This window comes from Megascapheus bottae, chromosome 28, assembly GCF_031878675.1.
Source record: "Megascapheus bottae isolate mThoBot1 chromosome 28, mThoBot2.hap1, whole genome shotgun sequence".
NCBI lineage: Eukaryota > Metazoa > Chordata > Mammalia > Rodentia > Geomyidae > Megascapheus > Megascapheus bottae.
The window spans coordinates 11,505,844-11,523,055 of record NC_143536.1 but is presented as its reverse complement, the minus strand read 5'-3'; the positions used below and the strand labels follow the sequence as shown (position 1 = coordinate 11,523,055).

At 37.0% G+C, this 17,212-nt stretch overlaps 1 protein-coding gene and 1 long non-coding RNA gene across 4 annotated transcripts in view; one reads left to right on the top strand and one right to left on the bottom strand.

Moving 5' to 3' along the window:
* Ttc28 (tetratricopeptide repeat domain 28) overlaps positions 1 to 17,212 on the top strand; it is a 464,455-nt gene that overhangs the window by 52,007 nt on the left and 395,236 nt on the right. The gene's annotated exons all lie outside the window — the stretch shown is intronic.
* The window catches only part of LOC150045174 (uncharacterized), an 85,935-nt gene that overhangs the window by 10,278 nt on the left and 58,445 nt on the right, over positions 1 to 17,212 (bottom strand). For 2 of the 3 annotated variants that reach the window (XR_016532972.1, XR_016532971.1), the window contains one exon: positions 13,446 to 13,531. This is a non-coding gene — a long non-coding RNA (uncharacterized LOC150045174). Of the gene's footprint in view, positions 1 to 38; positions 53 to 13,445; positions 13,532 to 17,212 lie in introns of those variants that run through there. The other variant, XR_016532973.1, reaches the window with a different exon arrangement.

The following is a 17,212-nucleotide window of genomic DNA, read 5'->3' as shown; positions in this document are numbered from 1 at the left end:
AACCACTAGGCCAAACTCCCGGCCCCTGGTGGTAGATTTTCTTACTGAAGCCCTATAAGATGTCCAGAGAATTCACAGTATGAGGATTAAATTTTAAATCATGAATAATCTTGCCTGCTAGCTAACAGTTTTAACATTTATTTAACTGATCATAAGACTTCTAGTATAATAAGGTAGTTCATAATTGGCTTAAATTCAAATTGTAAACCGATCGCCTTGAGAAACATTCCGAGAAGAAAGGTTTAGCATTTGAAAATCAGTTTCGCCTGGTCATGGTGTAGTATTACCCTTTATATATTATTGAATTTGATTTGCGAACATTGTACTCATCTGTGTTTGTGAGAGATATTAGTCTGTAGTTTACTTGAAATAATTGTTAGTTATCTTGTTAAAGGTATTTATTTTTTGTGCTGGTATTGAAGTTTGAACTCAGGTTCTAGAATTCTCACTCAGGTTTTCGCTCATAACTGGTACTCTACCACTTGAACTATGCCTCTGTATCCTGTGATTTACTAGTTAATTGGAGATTGCTCCAGCTGGTTTCAAATCTCAATCCTCAGATCTCAGCTTCCTGAGAAGGATCAAAGGCATGAACCACCTAGGAAATTTGAAAGGATTACTCCTTATATATTTTTTCTAAAAATATTTTTGTAGGATATTTATTTATTATTTAAATACTTGGTGAAATTAACCAGTGAACCTGTCTGGATCTGGACTTTTTTTGGGTGTGAGAGGCTCTTAGATTACACATTCAATTATTTTACTAGAGAGAGGTTTCTTTGGATACTCCATTCCTTCTTGAATCAGTTTTGGTAATTGTGAAATTAAGAAATTTGTTAATTTCCTTTTAGATATTGAATTTTGGCACAAAGTTGTTTATAACATTTTTGTCATTTTAATGCCTATTAGTACTGTCATAATGTCTGCTTAGACATTTCTGATATTGGTATTTGTGCCTTTCCTGTTTTGCCTAATGAGTTCAGTTAACATTTTTTTTTTTTTTTTGCCAGTCCTGGGCTTGAGCTCAGGGCCTGAGCACTGTCCTTGGACTTTCTCAAGGCTAGAGCTCTACCACTTGAGCCTCAGCACCACTTCCGGCTTTTTTCTATGTATGTGGTACCGAGGAATCGAACCTGGGTCTTCATGCATGTTAGGCAAGCACTTTAACCACTAGGCCAAACTCCCAGCCCATCGGTTAACATTTTATATAATTTTATTGATGTTCTCAAAGAACAGCTTTTGGTTGAATTGATTTTTCTGTATGATTTTGCCTATATGATTTTTCTGTATGTTTATTTTATTGACATATGTTCTTATGTTGTAAATTCTTTTCTTCTACTTACTTTGAGTTTACTTTGCTCTTGTGTGTTACTGACCTTAGACTTTTGAAGTTACAGCTTTTTCTCCCAGTGTTGCTTTAGCTGTAGTCAAGTATATCTTAATTCAGGTATTTCAGGATTTTCTGTAAAACTGTTGGTGCTTGATCATTGACATATTTATTATTATTATTATTGTTATTATTATTTTGCCAGTCCTGGGGCTTGAACTCAGGGCCTGGTACTGTCCCTGAGCTTCTTTTGCTTCAGGCTAGCACTCTACCACTTGAGCCATAGCACCACTGGCCTTTTCTGTGTATGTGGTACAGAGGAATTGAACCCAGAGTTTCATGCATTCTAGGCAAGCACTCTACCGCTAGGCCACACTTCTTATTCACTCATGGCCCAAAGTGGAAGTCATGCTAGTTTTAATGTAAGTCTTAGCACTTTTGAAGGTATGATAAACAATAGAAACTTATTAAATACAGTTTTAATAAGTATTTATTGTAGTAAAAGCCTATGATGATAGTCTAATGTTTGTGTTGCCTAATTCTCCATATTCTGTGGAAATGAGGCCAGGAGTGAGGAAACTGAACATGACTTAGAGTGATATTGGATCTGAAAGTCCCATTTGGCTATTGACTTGTTCTGTATGTCTTCAGACACACACTAATCAGATATCCATCTTACCTTTGTAAATGAGAGAAACATGTTAGGTTGGCCTGTGTCTGAAGTTTTATTCAGCCGTCAAATCTGCTGATTCTGTATTATGTCTATAAACGTTACTGAAGGTTGAATATCAAAGTTCTGGAACTCAGCATTGTTTAGAAGTATAAAGAATCTGCATTCTGGTGCTAGCAAAGTATGTTCCTAATTTGATTTAGTTAAATAATAAATCAAGGTTGAAAGCATTATTAACTATTGGATTTTATAGTACAAAGGATATCTATTCATAAATATTGCACATTCTAGCAGCATTTTATGCAAAGAGATAGTAAAGTCCTACTTTGATATCTCTGGGTTTTTGTAGGAACTCATTTAGAAACAGCTTCCTGCAGGGAAAAATGAAGCACAATTGAACATATAGATGTTAAATTCTTAATTCCCATCACAAATTCTCACCCTTGTCCTTTTAAATATTTACCATTTTTTGTTCTGTAAAATGTGTGCATAGTTCCAAATATAAGAAGTACTAAAGGAAATTCAGTGAAATATGTTTATTTCCTTACCACATCCCCTCAATTTTTGGCATCCTGTTTTCTTTCTTTCCTAGACTCCTTCTCAGAGGCAAGTCTTATGACCAGCTTCTTGTTAGAACTACCACAGATAATCTTAAAAGTATTAAAAGATGTATCATGAATATTAAAATTTGTGTGCAAACTATACACACACATACATATATATACAACTAAAGTTATATGAAATACCATGCACATTCTTTCCCATATCTCTTTTCATTCCATAGCTTTGTTTTTATTTTTTTTTATTTCTATTGTTTTTTTTGCAATACTGAGTTTGAACTCAGGGCTTTTTGTTTAGTATGCAGATGCTCTCCCACTTGAGCCATGTCCCTAGCTCCTTCTATGCCTTTATTTTTGTCCATAATTGTTTATTAAAATAACTGCATGTCTGTTAACTGCTTGATTCTTAATATCCTAATGAATTATTTCTAATATCAATGAAGTATTTCTAAGCTTTTGCTGTTACATCATTAAGTAAAGAATACAATTTTTATATTTACATTATATTGCTTTTTGTTTTTGTTTTTGTTGTGTATTGTCTTTGGGTTTTGTCTTATTTTTCATGGAAGTACATATTTGTTTTTAAACTATACTCATCATTATTATATAATATATATAGTAATAAAAGCTGTATTTTTGGTGTTAGTCCTGGGACTTGAACTCAGGTCCTTGGCACTGTCCCTGAGCTTCTTTTGCTCAAGGCTATCACTCTGCCACTTGAGCCACTGGCTTTTTCTTTTTATGTGGTACTGAGGAATTGAACCCAGGGCTTCATGCATGAGAGGTAAGCATTATATACTTATCCACATTCCCAGCCCTCCTCTTCCATTTTTTTGCTAATTGTGGGGCTTGAACTCAGGACCTGAGCACTATCTTTGGGCTTTTCTCAAGGCTAGATCTCTATCACTTGAGCCACAGCACCACTTCCAACTTTTTATATGTATGTGGTACCGAGGAATTGAACTTAGGTCTTCCTGCATGCTAGGCAAGTATTCTACCACTAGGCCAAACTCCTGCCCCCCCTTCCATTTTTTTGATGGTTAATTGGAGATAAAAATCTCTAGGTCTTCCCTGCCCAGACTGGTTTTGAACTGTGATTCTCAAATCTCAGCTTCCCGAGTAGCTAGGATTATAGGCATGACCTACTGGCACTCAGTTTTAGTAATATAATTACTAAAAATTAACAACGTAATTGTACATAATATAAGAACACTACTTCACTATCTAAGTTGGATAGATCTTCATTTCTCCTTTTTCTAATATACCAGCTTTAGAATCAAGTTATCTAATTAAAAAGCTCTACTGGTATTTTGTTAGGACTGTATTACATTTATTAACGATAAATTATAAACAAAATAGTCTAAGTCTTTCTGTACAAAATAGGATAGATGATTCCATTTTTCAATTTTAAAAGATTTGTATGTTTGGTATTTTTTTGATAACTTCACTTTTTTTTTTTTTTTTTGGTCAGTTGAGGGGGCTTGAACTGTGAGCCTGGGCACTGTCCCTGAGCTCTTCAGCTCAAGGCTACTGCCCTACCCCTTGAGCCACAGTGCCACTTCCAGTTTTTTGGTGGTTAATTGGACATAAAAGTCTCATGGACTTTAGTGCCCATGCTGGTTTTGAACTGCAATCCACAGATCTAAGCTTCCTGAGTAGCTAGGATTACATGGGTGAGCCACCACGTCCATCTTTGATAACCTTTTTATTTCACCTACCTTGGTGTTCTCATATTTGGAGTATGCAATTACTTCCTTTTATCTTCTAAGTAGTGTGTCTTATATGTTTTAAGGATTTTTGTTGGCTTTAAAATACAGTTTAAAAAAGTTAGAAAAATAGTTAATTTCAAGTTAATTTCTTTGTGTTGTGCCATGAACGCAATCTTTTTTCTTTTTCTTGTTGGTCATGGGGCTTGACCACTTTGAGCCACAGCTCCACTTAGGATTTTGTTCTGGTTAATTGGAGATAAGCGTCTCATAGGACTTTTCTGCTTGGGCTAGCTTCAAACTGTAATTCTTAGATCTCAGCCTCCTGAGTAGCTTAATACCCAACTATGAGCCTAATCATTATTTGGAAATATAAATTTACTTTCTTTTTTCCAGTTTTTATACATTTATTCTTTTTTCTAATTGCCTTAATGGTTATTTTTAGAATAGTAGCAAATAATCATAGTAAATTTAGGTGGATATGTTTTCGCTCTTTCCCCCTGATTTTGATGGGAATTTTTTTAGACATTTGTTATTGGATGTGATGCTTGTTTTTTTTTTTTTTTTTTTTTGCCAGTCCTGGGCTTGAGCTCAGGGCCTGAGCACTGTCCTTGGACTTTCTCAAGGCTAGAACCTACCACTTGAGCCTCAACACCACTTCTGGCTTTTTCTATATATGTGGTACCAAGGAATCAAACCCGGGTCTTCGTGCATGCTAGGCAAGCACTTTAACCACTAGGCCAAACTCCCGGCCCGTGATGCTTGTTTTTAGGTTGAGACCTACATTTCAATTATGTTAAATAAGTAGCTATATTCTTTTCATTAAAATTATTATTAATAAATTGTATAGAATGGTTACCATTTCGTAAGTCAGGTAATGAATACATTTCTTTTTTTGGACAATGTCATGCTTTCCTTCATTTCCCCCCCAATTTCTCCCTCCCATCTCTGCCTCCAAGTTCATTTGTTGCATAATGTATACTGAATGACATCCTAATGCCATAACTGCAAAGGGTAGAGCCACTGGAATCTGATCCACTTGCTTTAGTGGGCACTTTATCAAACAAGCACAGGTAGTATTTGATTAATTGTGATGACATTGCATGACATCTAATTTCTCATCAACAAGGACCTTGCTTATCACTTCCTTTGAACCTTTGTTCCCTTGAACCTGTGTTCAACCATAGCAATCTCAAAATCTTTTCTTTTACTATTTCCTGTGACTAGACCCTGTGAGAGATATTAATTACATCTAATACATGCTGAACATTTACTGTAAATCAAATGAGATATTTTATTCTATATCATTCTGGATCCAGCTAGATTCACTTAAACAAGTGAAGTATAGTATACAGAATTATGAAGCTGTCATATAAATTTACTTATAAAATTAAAAAAATCTCTCAAGCGTATCCTAGGGTTTAGTGAGTATTCAAGAAAGGGCAAACTTGGGAAAGTGTTCCTTTTTCAAGGTGTAGACGTCATTGAAAAAAATGTAGTTGTTGTTCATAGAATGGCAGAGCATTCTAGTTTGTCTAGGTCAGCACTAGGTCTGAGGTTGCTTAGCTGGCATAAAGCAACTCTCTAGGGCACAAGCCAGCTTCAGCTGATGAGTCCATGGGAGTGCAGAGTAATCATTGCAGGGTACCAGTGCACACAGGAGGCTTGAGCACATGGTGTCTGTCCATGGTGCTTTTGTCAGAGCACCACTGCATTATAGGAGGATGGAGCACAGTGTGCATGGCGGTGTTGCCAGGGCACCAGTGTGGAGTGCACAGTATCCATGGCAGTGTGGCCGGGCACAAGTGCATGCAGGAGGCTAGAACACACAGTGTCCATGATAGTGTTGCTGTTATAACGGAGGGTTGCCAGAGACAAACCACTGGGAGGATTTAGCTTAGTGAGCCAGCACCAATGTGGGTAGAAGGCCTGGGTAGGAGGAAAATAGTGACTGAATGAAAGAGGTCACAGGAAAGTGACCACCAGGCGGAGCTGGACTTGTGAGTTTGCTAAAATTCTCAGCTCTTGGCTGACATAGTGCCTCCACTAAAACCTCAGATCTTATGTCTAGCAGCCAGAGAAAGCCAGGAGAACAGCTGCTTCCTACAGTGCCCCATTCTGAGAAAGGGCCATATCATGTTCATTATAAAGAAGCATACCATCTACTACAGCAGAGAAGCCACCAACTGGAAACAGAGAACAGATATATTCACCACCTAACTCTCCAGGTCTGAAAGGCATTGCTTTCTGCCAGAGGTTTAGCTTCCCCGTACTGTACTGGGAGAACTGGGAATGTCCCAGACTAGTAGTCACACGTATGCAGTTCTTGCCAACTGTGGTTCCCTCCTTCCAAGGACTGAGTCTTTTACCATTTCACATTGGTTTGGGTTATCCATTGTATTGAACTAGTTGTTTTTGAATGCTTTGTTCAGGGCTTATAAGGCTTATCTTTGGAGGAGCTACATAAGCTACTCTAACATAATTTTTAGTGGAGCCTGTACTTTTATGATGAAAGAGAAATTCAGGCTGTTTAAAATACTAGGATTAAGGGCCGGGAGTTTGGCCTAGTGATGGAGTGCTTGCCTGGCATGCACGAAGACCTGGGTTCGATTCCTCCGTACCACATACATAGAAAAAACCGGAAGTGGTGCTGTGGCTCAAGTCGTAGGGCTCTAGCCTTGAGAAAAGTCCAAGGACAGTGTTTAGGCCCTGAGTTCAAGCCCCAGGAGTGGCAAAAAAAATACTAGATTAATTACACCTTATACATTCTGAACATTTACCATGTATTAGATATTTTATCTTATTTCTAATTTAAAACTAAGTAGTTATTATCCTTACTAGTTTTATAGATGAGAATGTCAGACCACAGAGGAGTCCTTATTTTTACTGGGATCATATGGCAGGGCTACCATTTGAATGCAAATTGTCCCACTGTAGAGCCCATATCCTATTTGAGACTAAGTATACCTTTGTTCATAGTGTTAGTATAAGAAGTAAAAAAAAATTTTTTGGCTTTTTCATTACAATTCTGATCCCTTAAGGGCAGAAATAGTGTGCCATCTTATTATTGTGATGAATTCATGTTGTATGGAGCACAGCAGATAGTCTAAAGTCATTTGCAAAGCTGCATTTATTTTCATCTGGAAAGCCATACAAATATTTATAAGTACTATATTATGAAATTACTGAGTAAAAATACGGTAAGGTTTTTAATAGGTAAATGAGCTCCTAAGTTTTTATTTTGTCAGTTTTAGACTTACTTTCATGTTTATGTTCAAAATCCAGCTGAGTGGGGTAAGGTCTATAATACTAGCTACTTGGAAGTCTGAGGTTGAGAAAATCATGGTTCCAGGCCAGCAGAGGCAAAAAGTTTGGGAGATCCCTTCTCAACCAGTAGCTGGGCATGATGGTGCATACCTGTCATCCCAGCTATGTAGGAGGTTGAGATCAGGAAGATTATAGTTCCAAGGTGGCATGGGAAAAACATGTTTGTGTGACTTCATCTCAACAGAAGCTAAGTGTGGAAGCACATAATCTCAGCTATGGCAAGAATCATAAATACAAGAATTGTGGTCCAGGCATGGGCCTGGGAAAAAGGCCAGACCCTATCTCTAACCAGTACAAAAAAGATTTAGAGATAGCTCAGTGGTAGAGTGCCTGCCTAGTAAGTTCAGTGCTCTGAGTTCAAACCCCAGTACTATCACATATAAAAAAAGATTCAAGGTGTAAGAATGAATTTCATATACCTGTGTCATTTGCACAAACTCTGTTTTGTAAAATTTATATAATCTTTCTTAAAATGTTATGTGATACATTTAATCAGGATATTCATAAAAGAAACAGCTAGGCACTAGTGGCTCACACTTGCAATCCTAGCTACTGAGGAGGCTAAGGATCTGAGGATTGCAGTTTGAAGCCAGCGTAGGTAGGAAAGTCTTTGAGACTCCATATCTCCAGTTAAATCATAGACAAAACAAGAAGTGGTTCTGTGGTCAAAGTGGTAGAGTGCTAACCTGGAGCAAAAGGAGCTCGGGGACAACGCTTTGGCCCAGAGTTCAAGCCTCAGGACTGGGAGGGGGGTTGGGGGGGAAGAAATAAAGAAACAGGGTTCTAGGCTGGGTGTGATAGCTGGAGCCTATAATCCTAGCCATTCAGAAAACTGAGATCTGAGGATCACAGTTCAAAGCCAGCCTAGGCAGAAAAATTCATGAGACTCTTATCTTCAATTAACCTCCAAAAGCTGTAAGTGGAGCTCTAATTCAAGTGGTAGAGAAAATAAGCTCAAGGATAGTGATTAAGCCCTGATTTCAAGCCCCAAGACTGGCACTTGAAATAAAACTCCACTTTTGACTTTTTGGTGGTTAATTGGTGATGTCTTATGGACTTTCTTGCCCAGGTTGGCTATGAACTCTGATCCTTAGATTATAGCTTCCTGAGTAGCTAGAATTACATGTATGAGCTATTGAGCTTGGTTTAATTTAACTCTTTCATCGATAAGCCTTGGAAGCATTTTTTTTTCTATTTCCTATGTCCCATATACTTTTTGATGGCTATAGAAATGTTTGAGAAATCTGATTTTGAATGATAAAGTATTATCTCACTATTTCATAATATGGGAATATAATTCTAATTATTCATATTAGGGACCTGAAGGCTGCTTCAGATTTCAACATTACAATAATACTTGTATGAATCTTTGCTTGTGATCATTCCTTAGTATAAATTTCCAGAATTAGAATTATATGGTCACAGACTCTTAAGATTTTCTTTTGGCCAATGATATCTAATTCCAAATTCCTTTCCAAAAGTATATATGTGAATTTATATTTTCATCAGAAACATATGAGAGTACTTATTTCACCATGTGTTTGCCAACACTGGAGTTTATAATTAAAAAACAAACAAACAAGCAAAATGAGACAGGCGCCAGTGGCTCATGCTTGTAACCCTAGTTACTTGGGAGGCTGAGATCAGAAAAATTATGGCTTGAAGACAGCTTGGGCAGAAAAGTTAAGTGATCCCTTCTCTACCCATAGTTGGGAATGGTGGCACATGCCTGTCATTCTAGCTCTATGTGGGAGGCTGAGGTTAGGAGGATTTTAGTGGTTCCAGGCCAGCCTGGGCAGAAAAGAAGTTGAATGTGTGCCTACCATCTTAGCTCTGATGGGAAGCCAGAAATAGTTGGACTGTGGTCCAGGCATATGCCTGGGCAGGAAGTGAGACCACATCTCAAAAATAATAACCGTGGCTGGGTATTGGTGGCTCTCACATATAAACCTCATGAGAGCTGGGATTATAGGTATGTACCCCCATATTGTACTCTATCATATTTCTTTAGAACTCTGTGTGTTAACATTCTAGCTCTTTGACTAGGGATGTAACTTGTTTTAGAATACTTATCTACAAGTCACAAGTCCTTATGTTTGAACCTATTAACACAGCAATCAATGAATCAGAAAAGGAAAAGGAAAATAAAAAACCTAGAAAGGTGTCAACTATTTTGGTTCTGCATTCAGGCAGATGCAGCTTCAGTTCACTACTTAAAGCCATTTGAACAAATGAGCACATTTGAGGCTGTTTCCTTTTATCTAAAATGTAATAGTAAAATGTGTCTCGCATGTTTCTTGTGAGTTGAATGTGAAAATGAATAGCTTAATGCTATGCTAGCACGTAGTATATGTCCAATTCATGCTTGTATTTTAAAGGATATTCTTAAATTAATGGGTTAAATCTCACCAACCATATGTTTTCATTATTACTAATTGTGTCTTTCTGAAAACTGTGCTTTCCATCCAAGAAGAAACTTCAGCAGAAGGGCTTCAGATATGTAGCAGGTGATAGAGGAAGCTGAATAAGCAGCACTTTTTGAGTTGCTTTTTTTTTTTTGACATGATATTCATCCTGTGGATCAACTATCATTTCTCAGTCTGGTGAAAAGGAAAAAGCAGTAATTCAGAGAAAAACATCATACTTAAAACTGACCTATTTCTGAGTACAGGACGGCAAAAAATCATGATAAAAAATGACAGCATCGATAGATAAGACAGGGCAAAATTTACAAAATAATGGTCTTGTTAGTGTTTTTTAAATTTTATTTCATTTTTATTGTTATTTTAAAGGTGACATACAGAGCAGTAACAGTTATATAAGTAAGATAATGAGTACATATTTTTTTGGACAATGTCACTTCTTCCTTTACTTTCTTGTTTCTTTTTCCAAAGCAAATTCTCTAGGGAGGTGACTTGCCAATGAAGCTGGAGGAGCTGATTTATCTTAATCTAGGCTCTGATATAATAGGTTATAATTAACATCCATAGATGTAATAGTTTTTATTGATAGTAGTTTTTAAAGTTTATAGGGAGACCTGCCATACCAATAACACTTGGCTATTTAATACAACTTCTCTTGATACTCAACAGATCACAGGCCTTTGTAAATTATAAAGGACTAAAACAAATGAAAAAATAAGAGGAGGAATAAAATTCATCATTAGCCAGTTTCTTATTAAATGGCTATTTATATGGCTTTCTGAGCAATGTTTATTTTGATTTGATGGGCTTTTAGGTAAGGAAAACCTGTCAATTCTCAGTGATTTTCCTTGTTGTAAAAACTTACACTTTTGCTGGATTCCAGTGGATTACACCTGTTATCCTAGCTACTCAGGAGGCTGAGATCTGAGGACTGCAATTTGAAGCCAGCCCAGGTTGGCTTACAATAAACCACTGAGAAAAAGAGGAAATGGAGATGTGGCTCAAAGTGGTAGAACCTAGCCTTGGGCAAAAGAGCTTAGGGACATTCTCAGACCCTAAGTTCAAGTCATATAACCAACAAAACAACAACAAAGAACTTCCACTTTTAATTATTATTATTATTATTTTTTGCCAGTCCTGGGGCCTGGGTACTGTCCTTGGGCTTTCTCATGTTTAGAGTTCTGCCACTTGAACCACTGCACCACTTCTTGCTTTTCTATGTATGTCATACTGAGGAATTGAACCCAGAACTTTCTGCATGCTAGGCAAGCACTTTACCACAAGGCCACACTCCAGGCCCCTCAAAAACTTGTACTTTTAAAACTAGATTGGGACAGAGAGATGCACGGTGAGGCAAGCTTATAATCCCAACACTTGGGAAGACAAATCTAGCTGGGTAGGAGAATCAAGAGTTCACAGCTAGCCTGGACTACATAGCAAATTCCAGGTCAGCCTGGGCTGTAGAGGGAGAATTGTCTCGTTGTCCTTCCAAGAACCTTCCAACAAAATCCCAAATGCTACACTTACTTTCTTTTTCCTTAAATTTCTGATTTGCTATATTTACCAGTCAGATTTTTAAATTCTGTACTTTCTGTTGAGGAAATAATAAGGTAATAAAGACTACTGCCCCCTTTCTCTTATTTTACCTAGATTATTATTTAGGATAAATGGAATGTTTCTCAGATTTTTGTAAAAACATAGGTTATTACTTCCTTTTGGGAAGTTTGTCCAGAGCTGGCTCCTGTGACTGGGAAAATTCTTTTCTCAATAGTAACTCATGTGAATTTTGCATTTTACTTACCTGTAACATTTATCTTAATAGCATGTGATTTAGTTTAATTTTCCAGAAGGTAAAACTGATACTGCAGTAAGATGCACCATGCTTTTTCTGTGATTTAGGTTTCTTTTCCACTAGTGCCTTTTTAGCTAAGCCATTTTTGCTCAAGGCTAATCCTGGGGCTTGAATTCAGAACCTCATGGCTTGCTTGCTTCACTGGTACTCTATCATGTGAAATACTCTGCCATGCCAGCATTTTGCTAGTTTCTTGGAGATGAAGTCTCTTGGACTTTAATACTTAGACTATTTTCACATTGAGATCCTCCAGATCTCAGCCTCCTGAGTAGCCTTATATAAACTTTGGGCTTGTATACTGGATTACACATGAGTCATGGGTGCCTGGCTTGATTTGATTTTTTTCTTTTTTTTTTTTGTCAGTCTTGAGGTTTGAACTCAGGGCCTGAACACTGTCCCTGAGATTCTTTTGCACAATACTAGCATTCTATCACTTGAGCCACAAAGGTACCTCCAGCTTTCTCTGTTTATGTGGTACTGAGGAATGGAACCCAGGGCCTCATACATGCTAGGAAAGCACTTTACCACTAACCCACATTCCCAGCCCCTTGATTTAAATTTTAAAAGGCCATTTGGAAGCTGGGAGAATGAGCATTGGAGGGGAAAGGCTATGGATCTATGCAAGTGTCTAGGTGAAAGGTAGACTAGAGTGTACTGTAGTATGTAAATGCATGTTGGTCTTTGCTTCAGTACAGTGATAGCCCCAAAGAAAGATCTACTCAGAACATCTGTTCACCCATTTGTCTGATACCTTTAAATAGATTATTAAAGAAATATTATGTGGATTTTAGCGAGACAATTTTGGTAGGAGAACTGGTGTGCCACAAACTACTATGTCTCACTTAAGATCAAGAGAGTTTGACCTAAGTGGATAATATTGTGCTTTTGCTTATGAGAAAATTGAACATTGTAGCAATAAATTCATGAGCTTTTATAATTTATTCCTAACTATGCAGTGGGCCTCCAGCTATTCACTGTTGGGGAAATTTTTGTATGAATTACTGGAGGCCTTAGAGATTTATAAGATGCATAGACGAGGCACTAGTGTGTGAAAACCTTTTTATGTAATTACAAAACACTTTCACAGATGTTAATTCATTTGATCCTTCCAATTTTGCAAGGACAAGCATTATTATCGTATTCAATTTTCCAGTTAAGGGCTGAGTTTGGAAAGATTGACTTGCTTTCTTTCATTTGCTCGTTGGGGGAGAGTTAGGTTTTAAACCTAGATCATATGACATCAGATGTAGTATTCTTTTAAACCTAACTACATCTATTTGGAAGTACAGAAACTGGTTTTGGCCATTTTCTCTATGCCCAGTCTTGCAGTGTGAAGTATTACGGCCATAGAAGGGGACATCAGTTACAGGTGTTCTCTGGAACCTTCTCTGTTTCTCTCTAGTTTGTTCTGAGTAAGAACAGAAATCCCACAGATAGCTTTGTGCTTTTTTGCATTAACTGTTAGTACTTGAAAGAGATACATTTTACTTCTATTTCCTGTTTTCCTCTAATAAAGCAATCAAAGTAAAACTGAAGTCAGAAGAAAACTCCCTCAAGATTATCTGTAGCAGAGAGTTTACCTCTGTTTTGGGATTGGAGGCACGGCTCAGTTGGTAGAATGCCTTGCCAGTGTGTGAGACATCAGGTATCAAGTTTGAGTCTTGAGCTGAAAAAGAAAAAAAGAAGAGTTTGTTATTATTTCTAACAGAACCTGGCAGGCTACTGTGAGACTCTGATTTTTAATGTTTTCAGCCATTAGCTTTCTCTTAGACTTTTGTCAGTGACGCACATCTTACTATGCCTTCTCTCTCTGTCTCTCAATTTTTTTTTTTTTACTGTTTTGATTGGTCATTGTTGGTAAAACTAGATACCTAATGTCATTAAAGTTGTCTTAAAAATGAGAGTACTATCTTAGGACTTTAGTGAGTAGAGTACCTTTTAACAAGTTATATGGTAATGAAATTGAAGTGACTTATCCAAGACATATATCTTCTTCATTTATACAGTTAGAACAAGAACTCCATCTTCTTGATGACTTTTTTTAGGCCCTAAATGAGAACTTAAGAGATGCTAATAAATAGTCTGTCAATCAAGAGTGGTTAGAGATCTTTTTACTACTTTCCTAATTGATATATAAATTCTACCAGATTTGTTGCTTCAATATGTTTGGCTTGCTTGTATATATAAGTGTTTACACTTGTTTCATTTCATATACAGAGTTTCAGAAACTTAAGCCAGCCATCTCTGATCTGTTAACCAATTAACTTCTTAGCTCACCAAAACTTTTAAAACTGAAATGCCAAAGCATTCAATGAATCCAAAGCTCTTACTCGCCAGGAATAAGACCCATTTTAAGATTTCCACTTAAAATTTCTAAACAAAACATATCTAGTCTGGGAATGTGGCTTAGTGGTAGAGTGCTTGCCTAGCATGCATGAAGCTCCAAATTCAATTCCTCAGTACCACATACACAGAAAAAGCCGAAAGTGTTGCTGTGGCTCAAGTGGTAGTGTGGAAGCCTTAAGCAAAAGCAGCTCAGGTACAGTGCCTAGGCCCTGAGTTCAAATCCCAGGACTGGCAAAATAAATACATTAATAACTTAAAACCCCATATTTAGTACTTGTTGTAATTATATCATTAGTACTTAATAAACATTTGTAAAATTTCTGTCTATAAACTTTATAGAAAGTTTAAAGAGAAAAGTTGTTTAGCATTCACTTTGAGCTCATGTCAAATGTCTTGAAGCAAGGTTGAAGAGTTGAAAGTATTTCACTCTACATTCCTAATTAGAGTAGTCAGAATGGTGCTTTCATATATATATATATATATATATATATATATATATATTTTTTTTTTTTTTTTACCAGTCTTGAGGCTTGAACTTAGGGCCTGAACATTGTCCTTGAGCTTTCTCAAGGCTAGAGCTCTATGACTTGAGCCATAGCACCACTTCTGGCATTTTCTATGTATGTGGTACTGAGGAATTTAACCTGGGGCTTTGTGCTTGCTAGGCAAGCAGTCCATCACTAGGCCAAATTCCTGACCCCCTAATAAATGCATTTATTAAAGGAATTTAAATGACTACTACGATGTTTTTCAGGTAGGATATATTATCGGCTTCAGATTAACTTGACTGTTTAGAACAGTCTGATGGTTGAGACATTCCATAGCTTTAGAGATTACAATGATTTTCTTACTACAAAAATAATTTTGCCCTGAGCTTGTATATTGGACCTAATTGTAAGTGCGCTGGTGGTATTTCTATGTCCCCCTCGTGTCTGAAGATATATCTCTTCCTTTGGTGGAAGGAGAGGCAAGTGTTAGTACTTGACTTTTTTGTGTAGAATTCTTCCTTTTTTTGTATTTTCTTGTTGGACATGTCAAGTCTATGCTCTACTTTGTCCATAGTTAAGCAAATGCTGATTGGAAGAAATGCTTCAGTCATTTATTTATACTTGATTATTTTAATTTCTAGAGTTTATTTATTTTTGCATTGGGAAAGTCAATTTTATGTCCTAGTGTTAGGTGACTATTGTCCTTAAACACTGGGCAACATTGACAAGATTTCAGAAATGAGATCTATTATGAAATCCAGTAAATACTAGGAGCTGAAGAGTGGCTTATTATTGAGTAGTTTGTTACTCAAATATTCATTTGTTATATTTTCAGAATCTGCTATAGGATTTCTAGTGTCTTTAATTATGGAAGGCATAATCAGGTCCCAGTGTCCAGATTCAATCAACTCAAAAGCAACTGTGGTCCTAAAACACATGGCAGATTCTAGAAATAATCCATTAGTTTTAGATTGCACACAGTTTTGAGTAGCACAGTGAAATTTTCTGTTACCTGCTTGGAAGTGGTAGTAGTTGTGTTGGTAGATTCATTTCACTATATTGTGATCAGTCATTCTGTTAATTTTTTTCATGCCTAATTCATAAATTAAACCTCATCATAAGTGGTTATAGGAAAAAACTTAGGACAGTTCTGTGTCCCTTAATGATGGGGTACCTTCTGAGCAATGCTCTGCTAGGCAGTGCTGCCATGGTGGGAACCTTATAGAAGGTGGCTAAACAAACTTATCCATCTAGGTGGATCACATGGTATGGCTCCTAAATGCAGTGAAAACAGATGGCAAGAGGGGTTAGGGCTGTGCTAGTGTAACCTGAGTAGAAGGAGCATACTTTAAAATAATGATGGAAAGTATAGTAAACATACTTGCCTTTGTTGTTATCAAGTCCTATTAAATATATTTAATTTATATTTGTGTGTTTTAAGTTTGTTTATAGGGATTGGAAGTGTGGCCAGGAGTTTGGCCTAGTGGTAGAGTGCTTGCCTAGCATGCACAAAGCTCCGAGTTCAATTCATCAGTACCACATACATAGAAAAATCTGAAAGTGGTGCTGTGGCTCAAGTGGTAGCCTTGAGAAAGCTCAAGGGCAGTGCCCAGGCCCTGAATTCAAGCCCCAGGTTTGGCAAAAAAAAAAAAGTTTATTTATAGGAGCCTCACACCAAACATGTCAGGCTTTGAACCATAATGTTAAGGTGGCTAACATTTTACTAGATAGGAATTTTTCAGATGATTTATAATTCTCTGTCTGTCTGTCTGTCTCTTTCCCCCTCTGTCTCTTCCTTCTCCTTCTCCTTCTCCTTCTTCCTCTTCCTCTTCTTCTTCCACTTCTGTTGGTGGTACTGGACTTGGGACACAGGATCTTGCACATGCTAGGCACTCCTCTAGTCCTCTTTGCTGTCTTCTGTTTTTCAGATAAGAGTCTCCTATTCATTTTTACTTGGGGCCAGCTTCTGTCAATGAACCCTGTAACATGTGCCACAGGTCTACCAACCATATCTGATTTTTTTTTGTATTTGAAAAAGTTTTTAACCTCAGAAAAATAACAAATATACAATTAAAAAACAAGTTACAGTTGGATCTAATGGTGTTTGTCTATAGTCCGGCTTCTGGGATGTGGAAGCAAAAGGATCACGAGTTCAAGGCCAAACTGGGGTACACTATATCTAAAAACAAATTCAGTAAAGCTGATAAACAGAAAGGATTTAGGTTAGAGAGCAAATAAGAAAATAAGTATTGTTATACTTTGGGCTTTTTAAGAGGTTAGTATATACCTATTTTTTTCATATATTTTTTATTGTAGTTAATAGAAGGGTTACATGATATTTGCCAGATAGATGGTGCATTAATTCCCATACATTGATACCCTTTCACATGTATTGGTCCCCATTTTCCTCACCCCCACCCCTACCCCTCATCTTGTTTTCCCCCCTTCCCTATGCAATTTCAAATAACCAAATACAAATATATCCGATATATCAGGTAACAAAGTGAGATAGT